Source organism: Thalassophryne amazonica, chromosome 2 (genome assembly GCF_902500255.1).
Source record: "Thalassophryne amazonica chromosome 2, fThaAma1.1, whole genome shotgun sequence".
Lineage (NCBI taxonomy): Eukaryota > Metazoa > Chordata > Actinopteri > Batrachoidiformes > Batrachoididae > Thalassophryne > Thalassophryne amazonica.
In genome coordinates, this window is record NC_047104.1 from 158,477,239 (window position 1) to 158,495,161 (window position 17,923).

The window sequence follows — 17,923 nt, forward strand, 5'->3', positions numbered from 1 at the left end:
CTGCGTAAAGCACTGTTTACCATATCAATGGACAACAAAATGCATTGACCATTTTGTATATATTGTTCAAAATGTGCATTTGTGTTTAATGTTTAAACCTTTTTGTTGTACAGTCTTTCACACAAGACCTCAAATTACCTTTATAAAAGTGTCAAAACAGTTGTTTATTATAGTTTGCTGTGTGTTTTGAATAAATGTGTGTGGAAAATGATTTTTCGCTTTATTTTTTCCTTGCCTATTACTATTAAACCTTATTACACTTATAAAACACAACAAAAACACACACACACACACACACATATATATATATATATATATATATATATATATAGGCACAGGTTGTCCTGAAAAAAGAGACATAAAACATGATTGTGGAATGCAGGGAGAGTTGTTAACAGCAGTAATAAAACATTTATGCCAGGTGAGTGAACTGTCCAAAAAATGCCCTCGGACCGCAGAGGGTTAATAACCAACCCAAACCAGCTCAACCCAGTAATGAAGCCATAATGTTAACAGGTTTTAGAATTCATCATAGTACAGAAACAGCATTAGTGAAGGTTATAAATGATCTTCTTATGGCCTCAGACAGTGGACTAATCTCTGTGCTTGTTCTGTTAGACCTCAGTGCTGCTTTTGATACTGTTGACCATAAAATTTTATTACAGAGATTAGATCATGCCATAGGTATTAAAGGCACTGCGCTGCGGTGGTTTGAATCATATTTATCTAATAGATTACAATTTGTTCATGTAAATGGGGAATCTTCTTCACAGACTAAGGTTAATTATGGAGTTCCACAAGGTTCTGTGCTAAGACCAATTTTATTCACTTTATACATGCTTCCCTTAGGCAGTATTATTAGACGGCATTGCTTAAATTTTCATTGTTACGCAGATGATACCCAGCTTTATCTATCCATGAAGCCAGAGGACACACACCAATTAGCTAAACTGCAGGATTGTCTTACAGACATAAAGACATGGATGACCTCTAATTTCCTGCTTTTAAACTCAGATAAAACTGAAGTTATTGTACTTGGCCCCACAAATCTTAGAAACATGGTGTCTAACCAGATCCTTACTCTGGATGGCATTACCCTGACCTCTAGTAATACTGTGAGAAATCTTGGAGTCATTTTTGATCAGGATATGTCATTCAAAGCACATATTAAACAAATATGTAGGACTGCTTTTTTGCATTTACGCAATATCTCTAAAATTAGAAAGGTCTTGTCTCAGAGTGATGCTGAAAAACTAATTCATGTATTTATTTCCTCTAGGCTGGACTATTGTAATTCATTATTATCAGGTTGTCCTAAAAGTTCCCTGAAAAGCCTTCAGTTAATTCAAAATGCTGCAGCTAGAGTACTAACGGGGACTAGAAGGAGAGAGCATATCTCACCCATATTGGCCTCTCTTCATTGGCTTCCTGTTAATTCTAGAATAGAATTTAAAATTCTTCTTCTTACTTATAAGGTTTTGAATAATCAGGTTGTTGTGTGGGCCGCCAGAAGAGGAGGTACTGCTGGCCCACCACCAGAGGGCGTCCTGCCTGAAGTGCGGGCTTCAGGCACGAGAGGACGACACCTCCACCACGTCGCCGAGATATCGTCCTACCAAGGAGGTAATATTCTCAGCCGTTTTTGACTGTGCCGTTCGCACAAGTTCTCTCTTTTCTGAGTGTTGTAGGAGTTCCTGTCTACTACTGCCAGCTGGGAGCTGGGTTTGTGGTTAATGGAGGAGTGACGTCTTCACCCCTCACTCCAAACCGGCTAAGTAGTACTTTTCAGGCTCTTCACGAACTGTGTTTTCTGGTGTTAAGGTGGAGGTGTTTTTCCCACCTGACTAGTAGAAGATGAACTTGCTGATTGTTTTTTGCTCTTCGCCAGCAGTACCAGATCTGACACGCGGAGACGGTGGCCACCTGGGGTACTCGGGACTTGGCGGCTCCAGTATTCTCCTGGTTCGGTGGCGGAGGAAATCGTGTGGTTCCGGTTCTTCTCCAGACGGACATCTCCTATCGTCGAGCCTGCCCACACGACACCTTGATTGATTGACTTTATATTCATTCTAAAATTCTGCTGTGTGTAGTTGTGGCATTCACAAGAGTAAAGTGTTCATATTTGACTTCTTCTATTGTCCATTCATTTGCGCCCCCTGTTGTGGGTCCGTGTCACTACACTTTCACAACAGGATATCTCGGCCATCGTCATGGACTCCGAGGGGCATCACCCAGCAGTTGAACAGCCAATGGGAGAGCAGGGTGCACAGGCGTCTGCAGGAGGCGTGATTGGTGAGTTGCAGCACATCCTCACCGCCTTTACTGCTCGGTTGGATCAGATGACCGAGCAAAACATCCTCCTGAACTGCAGGGTGGAGGCTCTCTCCGCACAGGTGGCAGCGAGCGCTCAGGGCGCTGCTGCAGCTCCTCCTCCTGCCGACCCCGTGCAGGATATAAACGTTCCACTGGTCATTCAATGACCCCTCCCACCTTCCCCTGAAGCATACATAAGCCCCCCAGAGCCGTACGGGGGTTGTGTGGAGATATGCGCGGACTTTCTTATGCAGTGTTCGCTCGTCTTTGCACAACGTCCCGTCATGTACGCATCTGATGCTAGTAAAATAGCTTATGTGATTAATCTGCTTCGGGGAGAGGCACGCGCTTGGGCTACGGCGCTTTGGGAGCAAAATTCACGGCTCCTTCATACGTACACTGGGTTTGTGAGGGAGTTCAAAACCGTGTTTGACCACCCTAACAGGGGAGAGACCGCTTCAACTGTGCTGCTGTCAATGAGACAGGGACGCCGGAGCGCAGCCGCTTATGCAGTCGACTTCCGCATTGCGGCTGCGAGGTCCGTCTGGAATAACGCTGCGCTCCGACTGTCGTCGGTCCTGAAGGAGCACCTAGTGGCCAAGGACGAACCGCGGGAATTAGATGGGCTTATCGACCTCGTTATACAGTTAGACAATCGGTTGGAGGAACGCCGTCGGGAACGAGACGAGGGGCGTGGCTGGGCACTCGCCGTCCCTCTTCCTTCCGGGTCCGAAAAAGGTCCGCCCTTCCCACGCTCCACGGCCTCTACGCCCCGTGTGGCTACAACTCCCCCTGCTGACGAAGCTATGGACACGAGCAGGGCCACATTCAGACCACCGAATAGACAGACGAGGCTCCCCCGCGGGGCGTGCTTTGTTTGCGGCTCAATTGAGCATCAACTGAGAGACTGCCCCGAACGGTTAAACACCAACGCCCGCCCCTAGAAACTGGGCTTAGGGTGGGCCAAGAAATTCACGTGGGACACACACATATTTCCACACGACTCCCAGTTACAATCCTTAGCGGGGATTTAACCCTTCAGGCCCCAGCACTGGTAGACACAGGGTCAGAAGGGAATCTGCTAGACAGCAGATGGGCCAGGGAGGTAGGGCTCCCTCTGGTGGCACTTCCTTCGACATTGCATGTGCAAGCACTGGATGGCACCCTACTCCCTTTAATCACACACAGGACACTACCAGTAACTCTGGTGTCAGGGAATCATCGGGAGGAGATAGAGTTTTTTGTGACTCCCTCTACCTCCCGTGTGATTCTGGGGTTCCCCTGGATGTTAAAACACAATCCCCGGATTGATTGGCCATCCGGGGTGGTGGTTCAGTGGAGCGAGAGCTGCCATCGGGTGTGTTTAGGATCCTCGGTCCCTCCCGGTTCCCAGGCTAAGGAGCAGGTCAAAGTCCCTCCCAATCTGTCGGCGGTGCCGGTTGAGTACCACGATCTTGCTGACGTTTTCAGAAAGGATCTGGCACTCACCCTTCCCCCGCACCGTCCGTATGATTGTGCCATCGATTTGATTCCACGCGTGGAGTTCCCTCCAGCAGGCTGTACAACCTCTCACGACCTGAGCGCGAATCGATGGAGACCTACATCCGGGACTCCTTAGCTGCCGGGCTGATCCGGAACTCCACCTCCCCGATGGGAGCAGGTTTCTTTTTTGTGGGCAAGAAAGATGGCGGTCTTTGTCCATGCATTGATTATCGGGGGCTGAACGAGATCACGGTTCGCAACTGATACCCGTTGCCTTTGTTAGATTCGGTGTTCACCCCCCTGCATGGAGCCAAAATATTCACAAAGCTGGATCTTAGGAACGCATATCACCTGGTTCGGGTCCGGAAGGGAGACGAGTGGAAGACGGCATTCAACACCCCGTTAGGTCATTTTGAGTACCTGGTCATGCCATTCGGCCTCACTAATGCCCCCGCGACGTTCCAAGCTTTGGTAAATGACGTCTTGCGGGACTTCCTGCACTGATTCGTCTTCGTGTATCTGGACGATATACTCATTTTTTCTCCGGACCCTGAGACTCATGTACGGCATGTACGTCAGGTCCTGCAGCGGTTGTTGGAGAACCGGCTGTTTGTGAAGGGCGAGAAGTGTGAGTTCCACCGCACCTCTTTGTCCTTCCTGGGGTTTATCATCTCCTCCAACTCCGTTGCCCCGGATCCGGCCAAGGTCGCGGTGGTGAGAGACTGGCCCCAACCTACGAGCCAGAGGAAGCTGCAACAGTTCCTCGGCTTTGCAAATTTTTACAGGAGGTTCATTAAGGGCTATAGTCAGGTAGTTAGCCCCCTGACAGCCCTGACCTCACCAAAGATCCCCTTCACCTGGTCGGATCGGTGCGATGCCGTGTTCAGGGAGTTGAAACAGCGCTTCTTGACTGCACCCGTCTTGGTGCAGCCCGATCCCAGTCGCCAGTTTGTGGTTGAAGTGGACACCTCTGACTCAGGGATAGGAGCCGTGCTATCCCAGAGCGGAGGGAACGATAAGGTTCTTCACCCCTGTGCCTATGTTTCCCGCAGGTTGACCCCAGCAGAACGGAACTATGACGTGGGCAATCGAGAACTCCTAGCGGAGACATCTGTTGGAGGGAGCGTCAGTGCCATTCACGGTTTTTACTGACCACCGGAACCTGGAGTATATCAGGACCGCCAAGCGGCTGAACCCCAGGCAAGCCCGCTGGTCACTGTTCTTCGGCCGTTTTGACTTCCGGATTACCTACCGCCCCGGGACCAAGAACCAGAGGTCGGATGCCTTGTCCCGGGTGCACGAAAATGAAGTCAAAACCGAGCTGTCGGATCCACCGGAACCCATCGTACCGGAGTCCGCTATCGTGGCCACCCTTACCTGGGACGTGGAGAAGACCGTCCGGGAGGCCCTGGCACAGAGCCCGGACCCCGGGCCAAAGGCCAAAGGAACAGGGCCAAAGAACAAACTATACGTCCCACCAGAGGCCAGGGCTGCCGTCCTGGACTTCTGTCACGGTTCCAAGCTCTCCTGCCACCCAGGGGTGCGAAGGACCATGGCACTGGTCCAGCAGTGCTTCTGGTGGGCGTCCCTGGAGGCTGACGTCCGGGAATACATCCAGGCCTGCACCACCTGCGCCAGGGGCAAGGCGGAGCACCAAAAGGCACAGGGACTCCTTCAGCCGCTTCCTGTGCCTCATCGCCCCTGGTCCCACATCGGCCTGGATTTCGTCATGGGCCTCCCGCCGTCCCGGGGGCACACCACCATCCTCACGATAGTGGACCGGTTCTCCAAGGCGGCCCAGTTCGTGGCCCTCCCGAAGCTCCCGTCGGCCCAGGAGACAGTGGACCTCCTGCTCCACCATGTCGTACGTCTGCATGGGATACCAACAGACATCATCTCAGATCGTGGTCCCCAGTTTTCCTCGCAGGTTTGGAGGAGTTTCTGCCGGGAGCTGGGGGCCACTGTGAGCCTCTCGTCTGGGTATCACCCACAGACCAACGGACAGGCTGAACGGGCTAACCAAGAGCTGGAGCAGGCCCTGCGCTGTACTACATCCGCACACCCGACGGCTTGGAGTGAACACCTGGCCTGGATCGAGTATGCGCATAACAGCCAAGTGTCCTCTGCCACCGGCCTCTCCCCATTCGAGGTGTGTCTGGGGTACCAGCCCCCTTTGTTTCCTGTGGTTGAGGGAGAGGTCGGTGTGACACGGACCCACGAGGGCGAAGACCCATGCAAACCGTTGACGGTCCCCGGCCCCCGCATATCAGCCCGGGCAGGAGGTGTGGCTATCTACGAGGGACATCCCCCTACGGGTCGAGTCCCCCAAACTCCAGGACAGGTACATTGGGCCCTTTAAAATCCTCAAGGTCCTCAGTCCCGCCGCAGTGAGGCTGCAACTCCCGGCCTCACTGCGGATCCATCCGGTATTTCATGTGTCGAGACTGAAACGGCATCACACCTCACCCCTCTGTACACCCGGCCCGACGCCGCCTCCTGCCTGTATCATCGACGGGGAGCCGGCTTGGACTGTACGCCGGCTCCTGGACGTCCATCGAATGGGCCGGGGTTTCCAGTATTTGGTGGACTGGGAGGGGTATGGACCCGAAGAACGCTCCTGGGTGAAGAGGAGCTTCATCCTGGACCCGGCCCTCCTGGCCGATTTCCACCGTCGCCACCCGGACAAGCCTGGTCGGGCCGCCAGAAGAGGAGGTACTGCTGGCCCACCACCAGAGGGTGCCCTGCCTGAAGAGCGGGCTTCAGGCACGAGAGGGCGCTGACGCCCCACATGAGCGGCCGGGGTGACAGCTGTCACTCATCGGCTATGACAGCTGTCACCAATCATCTACTCCTCACCCCTGATAAAAGCAGGACGACACCTCCACCACGTCGCCGAGATATCGTCCTACCAAGGAGGTAATATTCTCAGCCCTTTTTGACTGTGCCGTTCGCACAAGTTCTCTCTTTTCTGAGTGTTGTCGGAGTTCCTGTCTACTACTGCCAGCTGGGAGCTGGGTTTGTGGTTAATGGAGGAGTGACGTCTTCACCCCTCACTCCAAACCGGCTAAGTAGTACTTTTCAGGCTCTTCACGAACTGTGTTTTCTGGTGTTAAGGTGGAGGTGTTTTTCCCACCTGACTAGTAGAAGACGAACTTGCTGACTGTTGTTTGCTCTTCGCCAGCAGTACCAGATCTGACACGCGGAGACGGTGGCCACCTGGGGTACTCGGGACTTGGCGACTCCAGTATTCTCCTGGTTCGGTGGCGGAGGAAATGGTGTGGTTCCGGTTCTTCTCCAGACAGACGTCTCCTATCGTCGAGCCTGCCCACACGACACCTTGATTGATTGACTTTATATTCATTCTAAAAATCTGCTGTGTGTAGTTGTGGCATTCACAACAGTAAAGTGTTCATATTTGACTTCTTCTATTGTCCGTTCATTTGCGCCCCCTGTTGTGGGTCCGTGTCACTACACTTTCACAACACAGGTCCCATCTTATCTTAGGGACCTCATAGTACCATATCACCCCAATAGAGCGCTTCGCTCTCAGACTGCAGGCTTACTTGTAGTTCCTAGGGTTTGTAAGAGTAGAATGGGAGGCAGAGCCTTCAGCTTTCAGGCTCCTCTCCTGTGGAACCAGCTCCCAATTCAGATCAGGGAGACAGACACCCTCTCTACTTTTAAGATTAGGCTTAAAACTTTCCTTTTTGCTAAAGCTTATAGTTAGGGCTGGATCAGGTGACCCTGAACCATCCCTTAGTTATGCTGCTATAGACTTAGACTGCTGGGGGGTTCCCATGATGCACTGAGTGTTTCTTTCTCTTTTTGCTCAGTATGCACCACTCTGCATTTAATCATTAGTGATCGATCTCTGCTCCCCTCCACAGCATGTCTTTTTCCTGGTTCTCTCCCTCAGCCCCAACCAGTCCCAGCAGAAGACTGCCCCTCCCTGAGCCTGGTTCTGCTGGAGGTTTCTTCCTGTTAAAAGGGAGTTTTTCCTTCCCACTGTAGCCAAGTGCTTGCTCACAGGGGGTCGTTTTGACCGTTGGGGTTTTTACGTAATTATTGTATGGCCTTGCCTTACAATATAAAGTGCCTTGGGGCAACTGTTTGTTGTGATTTGGTGCTATATAAATAAAATTGATTGATTGATTGATAATTCTGATGTGTGCCATTATTAAGGTAAACAAGTAATAATTGTGGATTAATTGCTGTATCTTGTTTGAGGTAATTGGAGTGTAAAAGTAATTTCGCTGTTGTTGCACTCGTGTAATGACAATGACAATAAATCTCATCTCATCTCACAAGGATCCACTGAGCCATTATATAAAACGCCTTCAGGGTTGTCCACAGGTGTTTTGTGGCTTCTCTCACTCATATTCTGCTTATGTAGTCACTCAGTGTTTGAGAACTGCCTCCTCCAAACAGGTTTATCACACACGTCCATGTTCAATGACTTGGAAATGTTCATGTGTCAAGAAAACTGGCTGTAAAAGTCATGATTTGTATTAAACAATAATCCTCATATTTAGTTTGTCCAATTAATTATGGACTCTGAAAATGGTGACACTAGGTATATCAATGGCAATGTATTCTAAATGGATAATGCGATATTTTTCTTAAAGTCCTTGAATTAAAGCTAAAGTGGACACAACAAGCACGGCTGATTGTTCCATTTCAACTCCATTGTGCTGGTGTACCGAGGCACCAATATACCTGCACTGTCCTAATACTTATGAACCTGACTGTATTTCCTGCCCTGGTCTTATCTGAGAAGACTATTCAAAATACATAAAGAGTTATAAACATATGTGTATTATTCCCTGAGATATTAAGCTATACACTGGAAATTTAGCCTGATGTCATCTGCTGTTTTGAAGAGCTCTGAATTATCATCCTGCAGGAAATGTTGATTTGTGAGACGTCACCTTTGGGACCTCCTTCCAGAGCCACTTCAGCTTGTGTATTGACCTGACCACAAAGAGTCAGAGAGGATGACAGGTGACAGCTGTGGATGGCTGTTGTGATCTTAACTGACTTGGACACAGACCAGCTCCCAGCTCCTTGTATTGGAGATGTGGATGGTTACCATATCACTAACTGTGGATGGACGCATGTGTGGCGGGTGTGTGTATAACTTCCAGCCCAGTCTGAGCTGGCAGTGAGGATCTAAAGAGTCACATCCAAACACTTTGAATCATCAGGAATCTTCTGCCCTCATTGCTGACCTGCAGCAGCTGCAGGGGAAAGAAGAAATCATCGTCCAGAATCCTCCCACTGATGATCATTCCCAAAAACAATCAAATCAAAACTGACTTTTATAGCTAGTCTAAATTTTTGGGGTCCACAAATCGCAGCTTATGTGTGCATAATTTAACAAGTTTCTGTGTAGGCTCTCAGTTGTCCAGGTGGCTTCCATAGTAGAGAAGCTTGAATCATCGACTGGACTGGTTTGCTTGACGCGAGGATGTTTCGCTTCAAATCGCAGAAGCTTCCTCAGCTAAAATTCTTGCTCTGGTAGTCTGACTTCTGTCTTGACTCTTGTAGAGAAGAATAAACAGAAGCCACAAAAGCTGGAGTTTTAAACCTAACCAGATCCCTCCTACTGAGAGGCAGACTGCTATAGACTAGTGACTAAACAATAGCTCTAATTAGCACCTATTGTGCTCTAGTTAGCACCCTCCTAATGACAGGGCAGCTGTCCCTCCTAATGATGGGATGGACGCCTCTCCTGCTGGCTTCCTTGATGACTCTCCTGATGACGTGAATGACTCATTACCATGAACAAAAGACTGAAACTGCTTTGACCTGAGTACCCCATTGTAAACAGGGGACAAAGCCTGTCTCAGACCCCCTCCCCGGTTAAGGCTGAGTTTCAACTGTTTCACATAGAATGCCTCCTTGACCCCTCTCTCAAACCATTTCTTCTCTCTGGCTAAGATTTTAACTTCCTTGTCCTCAAACGTGTGGTTAGTGTCTGTAAGGTGGAGATGAACTGCAGACTGAGGTCCACTGGCGACCTCTCTGTGGTGCTGGTATAGCCTTTTGTGTAAAGGTTGCTTATTCTCACCTATGTAGTGTTCGTTGCAGTTTTCCTGACATCTGATAGAATACACTACATTGCTCTGTTTGTAACTAGGGATCCTGTCCTTAGGGTGAACTAATTTCTGTCTCAAGATGTTAACCGGTTTAAAGTAAACTGGGATTGTTTGAAGCTTGTCTGGAAGTCCCCTTTTGAGATGGTGTCCAGCTGGACTGTCGTGTTCAATATCAAGTCTTATCGCGACTCAAATCAAGTCCCTTTCCATGTCATTTTGAACAGCCAGAAATGAGAAGGAGCCATATCAGGAGAGCAGCAAGTCTGAAGGAATCATAGCAGTCATGTGTTTGGCGCCGGAGTCCTAAACAGGCAGCAAGGTGCCGACGGTGCTAATGGTTATCCCAGACTCCATAGCATGAAGCAGCTGAGAGTCTGCATCTCCACCTGGACTGGAGTCTGGTCTGACTGTTAGAAGACTCGTCATGTCCAACACACACACACAGATAGCATGAATGGGATTCAAACCCAGGTCTGCTTATTGGTAGCCCCACTCCTTTTCCTCCTGAGCTCCCTGCTCTGCTTCCTGCTCCTTCTGGTGTCTGTGTGACACAGCTGAGAGTGTCCTGTGTTGTCACGGGTAATTAGGCCCCAGCAGCTCTCTGTACAAATATCTACTTTCTGTCTGCTCATTATGATGCCAAGGTGATGGTTTAAGAGCATCGGCACAAGGACAGCCTGTCCGCTCACACCTATGTCCACATTCTGCTGAGTCTCGTTGGTGCTCACGTGTATTTGTACTCGTGCAGATTCAGGTGAAACTGTTTTCTTTCAGCAGGCTATAAAAATAGAGGCTTTTATTAACGCTGATAAAAATTCCATCTTCTTATTGACAGGGGAAACAGAGATGGGTGGGACTGTTTGCTGTGGCGCCGCTCAGCTCGAGGACGCTTCGGCACAGAGGGAGAAACTGGAAAGAGAGGGAATCTGAGAGTGTTGGCATGTAGATGAAGCAGAACACGTCCTGGACAATCACAGGAGCAGATGGTGGTCAGAGGACCGACTCCAACTACGACAGAGAGGGATGAGAGCGTGCACGAGATGAGGAGGGGCTGCAGCACGTGTGTGTTAGGGCGGGGGGGGGGGTCTTCACTTCCCTCATTCGTGTATTTTAGGCTCAGTTGTAGGAAGGGTGCAGTGTTTAAAAAAAAAAAAAGACTGCAGTGTGTTGCAGCGCCGAGGCCGAGCTGTGCGTAGTACGAACCAGAGGATGCACGTGTGCCTTGCTGAGCTGGAGGAGGAGGAGGGGCCTGTTGGCAAAAAATGGATGGATGGATGGATGAATGGAGGGATGGATGGATGGATTGAGGGATGGATGGAGGGATGGATGGATGGAGGGATGGATGGATGGATGGATTGAGGGATGGATGGAGGGATGGATGGATGGAGGGATGGATGGAGGGATGGATGGATGGATGATGGAGGGATGGATGGATGGATTGAGGGATGGATGGAGGGATGGATGGATGGAGGGATGGATGGATGGATGGATTGAGGGATGGATGGAGGGATGGATGGATGGAGGGATGGATGGAGGGATGGATGGATGGATGATGGAGGGATGGATGGATGGAGGGATGGATGGATGGATTGAGGGATGGATGGAGGGATGGATGGATGGAGGGATGGATGGAGGGATGGATGGATGGATGATGGAGGGATGGATGGATGGAGGGATGGATGGATGGATGGAGGGATGGAGGGATGGATGGATGGATGGATGGCTGAGGGGTGTGAGAGACACCAAGGGGAGGAGAACAGGTGGAGAAACAGCAGGCGGTGAGAGGTTACTGAAAAAAACAAACGTCACCAGAACAGCTCAGACGGTCCGGATCGTAAAGCGCCTCAGTGATGCGTTAACGAGCCGAACGCAGAAAATCATCTAAAAATACATGCACATGTGCGCGGCAAATGATGCAATGTTAAGATTTAGTCGTGTGTCACTTTGTACGGGACGCTGGTTTCTCAGAAAGGTGCTAAGTATTCACCGCGACTGTCTGCGCTTTTTCTGCCATCTGTCCTTTAGTCCGTCACAGTGCAAATGGTGCAGATCTTTGCTGCAGCCGACAGCCGCTGATGTCTTAGTATTCAAAAGTCCTTCCCAGGTACCTGAGTCCGAGTCAGCCACATCACTGCTCGCCTTTCCACACAATAATGCACTCGGACAAGATGGAGAAATTGCTTCTGTCAATCTTGTAACAAAGCAGAGTCGTGCTTGAATCTTTCCAGGAGGCGCTCGGCCCCGACCTCCTGTGTAGCTGCCACAGTGAAACCCTCGGCAGTGATCTGAACCCCTCGCTGCCCCCTTGTAAGGAGAATGAAGGATATTCCTTCTTATTGCAGTCTCTGCTGGCTTTTACCGAGTTGGAGTCTGCGGGGCAGAAGACGGTCCACAATCAGATCTCAGCTGACACCACGGGGGCGACACCGTCTTTAGGAAAGCTTTGTTAGCTGTTGACAAGATTAATAACAACCCCGAACACAAACTTTCTCATGAAATATGCATCTTACCACAGGGATGTCGGGGACAGTTGGAACATATTTTCTTTTATCTGCTGTAACTTTGATAGTTTTTGTGTTTGTGGTTGGAATTTTTTTTTCACAAAATACTGCAAACAGAGAGAGAGACAGAGAGAGAGAGAGAGAAAGAGAGAAAGAGAGAGAGAGAGAGAGAGAGAGACAGAGAGAGAGAGAGACACACAGAGAGAGAGAGAGAGCTTTGGTTGGTGCATTGAACACAGCACAGATGTACAAACCTGCACCATCAGGAAATATACTCAACAGAAACACAACCACGTTTCTATGACCAGACTGAATTACTGACTTCCTGTGTGAAAATGTGCACAAACACCTGCATGCTGAGTTACAAACAGTATGCAACAATGACAGCATCTGTCGAGTGTGTAGAATAATGCCTGTTGTCCATTTAGCATGTTTACCTTAATGAATATGCAATTTGGGGTTTGTCCACCCCAGTGTGCAAAACTGTGGGAGGAAACATGCAAATAGGTCATGTCTGCAGGCACAATGTGATTTATCAGGTTCAAAATGAAGTTTAGGGGCAGCTGAAACCTGTGTGTTGACTTATTGAGCTTGATAGCAAAAACAAGAGCAATCAGAGATTTCTGACGTCCACCAATCTGGATCCGGATCACCTTCAAATTTCAGTGGAGTGTTTTATGCCCTAATATCTATCTGTGGTGCAAATCTCGTGAGAATCCATGAAGTAGTTTTGACGTAATCCTGCTAACAGACAGATAAATTCATCTTTAGCCTGTCAGCTAGTGCAGACAACATTTTGATTGTTGGTGACTTTAACATTCATATAAATAAGCCCTTTGATCCCCTTTGCAAGTCATTTATGGAACTTGTGGATGCGTTGGGATTCCAGCAATGCATTCAGGATTCAATGCACATTAGTGGAAATACCCTTGATTTGGTTCTCACACGTGGCCTTGCTATCAAGAACATTGACATTTTGCCTCTTGCCTCGGTGGTCTCTGACCACTCATTTATTCGTTGTGCATTTATGTTGCCGTGTTTAGTGGACCGAAAGCCTTGTCTGTCTCTGTGGCGACGCATTAATCCCTCAACTATGACTGAACTCAAAGCCAGACTGCCTGAAATTTTAGCTTCAGGTTTGGAGAATGTTCAATCAGTGGATAGTCTTGCGGATGGCTTGAATTCAGCGCTCAAGGCTACACTGGATAAGGTTGCGCCTCCTCTTTTAAGGCCACACCTTCCCAGGACGCAGTCGCCTTGGTTCAATGGTTACTTGCGTGACCTTAGGCAGAAGGCTCAAGGTTTGGAATGGAAATGGTGTAGTTCTAAATTAGAGGTGTTCCACTTTGCATGGCATGATGCTGTCTTAGATTATAAGCAGGCACTACTGGCTACAAAGTGTGCCTGTTATTCTGATTTGATCAATAAAAACAAGCATAACTCAAAGATTTTGATTGAAACTGTAGCATTTCTCATTCATGGACAGCCACCTGTTATTCACTCTCCATTTTCAGCACAGGACTTCTTGGACTATTTTGAGAAGAAAATTGAGGATATTAGGTTGAGCATATCTCAGCAGGCTTTGGTCCAACCACTGCATACTGGTATGGAGGTGGATGCGCCCACTGAGGTGTTACCCAGATTTACAGATTTTGATGGTATCTCGCTAGGCGTGCTGATGAAGCTCATGACGTCTACTAAAAACACAACCTGTTTATTTGATCCTATACCAACAAAACTGTTTAAGGACCTGTGGCCCATTCTTGGACTGACTGTGCTGGAAATGATAAATCTCTCATTAACTTTTGGATCTGTTCCTAAATGTTTCAAGTCTGCAGTGATTAAACCATTACTTAAGAAATCCAATCTCGACCCTAGTGTATTGAAAAATTATAGACCAATATCAAATCTATCATTTTGTTTTAAAATCCTGGAAAAAGTGGTTTTGCAACAGCTTGTGGACTACCTCACTGAGAATAATCTTTTTGAGCCACTGCAGTCTGCTTTTAGAAAATATCACTCCACAGAGACAGCACTTACTAAAGTAGTGAATGACCTTTTGCGAGCAATGGATTCAGATACCGTTACAGTTTTGGTGCTGTGGGATCTTAGTGCTGTGTTTGATACTGTGGATCATCAATTTTACTCAATAGGCTGGAAATCACTTTGGGATTACTGGAACTGCTCTTGCATGGTTGACGTCATACCTGTCCAGTCGTTCTTACGAGGGCTGTCAATAAAGTATAGGTCCTTTTTATTTTTTTCAAAAACTATATGGATTTCATTCATATGTTTTTACGTCAGACATGCTTGAACCCTCGTGTGCATGCGTGAGTTTTTCCACGCCTGTCGGTGACGTCATCCGCCTGTGAGCACTCCTTGTGGGAGGAGTCGTCCAGCCCCTCGTCGGAATTCCTTTGTCTGAGAAGTTGCTGAGAGACTGGCGCTTTGTTTGATCAAAATTTTTTCTAAACCTGTGAGACACATCGAAGTGGACACGGTTCGAAAAATTAAGCTGGTTTTCGGTGAAAATTTTAACGGCTGATGAGAGATTTTGAGGTGATACTGTCGCTTTAAGGACTTCCCACAGAGCGAGACGTCATGCAGCGCTCCCAGGCGCCGTCGTCAGCCTGTTTCAAGCTGAAAACCTCCACATTTCAGGCTCTATTGATCCAGGACGTCGTGAGAGAACAGAGAAGTTTCAGAAGAAGTCGGTTTCAGCATTTTATCCGGATATTCCACTGTTAAAGGAGATTTGTTTAATGAAAGACGTGCGGACGGGTCCGCGTGTAGGGACGCAGCCGGCGTGAATGAAATCCATATAGTTTTTGAAAAAAATAAAAAGGACCTATACTTTATTGACAGACCTCGTACTGTGTATTGTGTAATGGCACCTCCTCTGATTGTAGGGACATGAAGTTTGGGGTTCCACAGGGATCCATTTTAGGCCCCCTGCTTTTTTCCCTTTATGTAGCACCCCTTGGGAATATACTGCGGCGCTTTGGGATTCCCTTTCATTGCTATGCTAATGACACTCAATTGTACATGCCAATAGCTGCTGGTAATCTCAGTCACATAAAATCTTTGGAAGATTGCCTTGTATCAGTAAGAAGTTGGATGTCTAATAACTTCCTACTTTTAAATTCTGATAAGACTGAAGTTATGGTTCTTGGTCCAGCAAGGTATCGGCATCAATTTGTTCAGCTAGCACTTAGCTTAGGTCCGTGTGTTATACATCATATGGATAAAGTGAGGAACCTTGGAGTAATTTTTGATCCTACGTTGTCCTTTGATCTCCACATTAGAGACATTATGAGGACTGCTTTCTTCCATTTGTGAAATATAGCAAAGATTCGTCCCATCCTATCTATGGCTGATGCTGAGACTTTGATTCATGCATTTGTCTCTTCTAGATTGGACTATTGTAATACTCTATTTTCTGTCTTACCGCAGTCCAGGATTAGGGGTCTTCAACTGGTTCAAAATGCTGCTGCCAGACTTTTGACACAAAGCAGAAAGTTTGACCACATTACGCCCGTTTTGGCATCCCTGCACTGGCTTCCAGTTGCTACAAGATCAGATTTTAAAGTACTGTTATTAGTTTATAAAATTGTTCATGGACTTTCACCTCCATATCTGACTGACCTGGTGAAGCCCTACGTACCGGCTCGGGCCCTGCACATGCAGGGTGCAGGACTTATGTGTGTTCCCAGGGTGAATTAAAAAGTCTGCCGGTCACAGAGCTTTCTCCTACCGTGCCCCAGCTCTGTGGAACGATCTCCCGGCACACATTCGGCAGTCTGATACTGTGGAGACTTTTAAGTCACGTTTAAAGACTCATTTGTTTTCCCTGTTTTATCATTAGTGTTATGATGACCCTGAACCATCCCTTAGTTATGCTGCTATAGACGTAGACTGCTGGGGGGTTCCCATGATGCACTGTTTCTTTCTCTTTTTGCTCTGTATGCACCACTCTGCATTTAATCATTAGTGATCGATCTCTGCTCCCCTCCACAGCATGTCTTTTTCCTGGTTCTCTCCCTCAGCCCCAACCAGTCCCAGCAGAAGACTGCCCCTCCCTGAGCCTGGTTCTGCTGGAGGTTTCTTCCTGTTAAAAGGGAGTTTTTCCTTCCCACTGTAGCCAAGTGCTTGCTCACAGGGGGTCGTTTTGACCGTTGGGGTTTTACATAATTATTGTATGGCCTTGCCTTACAATATAAAGCGCCTTGGGGCAACTGTTTGTTGTGATTTGGCGCTATATAAAAAAATTGATTGATTGATTGATGATGTGTTTTTATTCTTGGATTCTTTTATGGTCATCATTTTATTGTGTTTTAAATTTTTAATTCAGGTTTTTTGTTGTTGGTTTATGTTGTGTGAAGCGCCTTGAGACAAGTTTATCGTGAATTGGCGCTATATAAATTAATAAATTTGATTTGAAATTTGATAAATTAATAAACACAGATGATTTTGTTACTTCCTTGGTGGATGTAATTCAGTCATTCATTGTATCATCCTTCCAGGAACTTGAAAAACACATTATTTCTGGACTTCCTGATGAAGCTGACCAGAACATCTGAGTGCTCATGTGACCTTTCAACCATACGTCCAACATACAACTCGCCATCATAGACACAAGCCACAAACTTCCCTGGCTGGTGTTCTTCTCAGGTTCCAGTGATTTGGGTATCAGGGCCTAGCTTTACAATACTGTGCACATCATCAAATGAAAGCCTCCTCATTTCAAGCTCGTTAGCTGCACATGGTATGAAGCTGTGATGTGACCTCACACCTGCTATTGTCTTGCAACATTCAAATCACTCTATTAGTTGGAATTTATTTTATTTTAATACTATGTAATTAGTAAACCAAGTAACAATTTTACATCAGTATAGGATAGAAAGTAATATATTTTGAGGTAATATAATAATGTAGTTTGTGTGGTTGCCACACATTTGTGCTTACAAATGATCTGTTTTGTTTCTTTTTTTTCATGATTTTGAAAAAAATTATAGCTGCAGATGTAACAAATCAACAAAGTAAAGCTGCTTTCTGACTACTGTGTGAATATGTCAGGGAGTACAGCTGTGCAGTATTTATTATCATGATTCTGTCTACAGAAAATTGCACATACAAGTACCTTTATATTTTAAAACTAAATTACAAGAAGGAAACTCAAAAACAACACCATATTTGCAACATACCATCTTGAGATATGTAAGAATACATGGTAAAAGTATGAATTTGATTAGCAGTTATCTCTATTGTCCTCTTGGGGTGTCAAAAATCGCCATATTTTAAGGCTTTTTCAAAATAAGAATAATTCTAGCAACCATAAATTTGGCTTAAACCAACTTTATACATGATTATAACCTAGTAGCGATGCTCAATTACAGCAGAAGTCAAATTAGACTGCCATAGCACATTTATTTCCTTCATTTTGGCACTATAAGAAATATGACGGACAAGTAAATTATGGGTTTGCTACCATGCTGATGCCTTTACAAATGGCAGATCATATCAGATACA

The 17,923-nt window shown here is 47.2% G+C and overlaps 1 protein-coding gene across 3 annotated transcripts in view; it reads left to right on the forward strand.

Annotated features, from left to right (window-relative positions):
* Positions 1-17,923, forward strand: part of tspan4a (tetraspanin 4a) — a 1,052,607-nt gene that overhangs the window by 452,745 nt on the left and 581,939 nt on the right. The gene's annotated exons all lie outside the window — the stretch shown is intronic.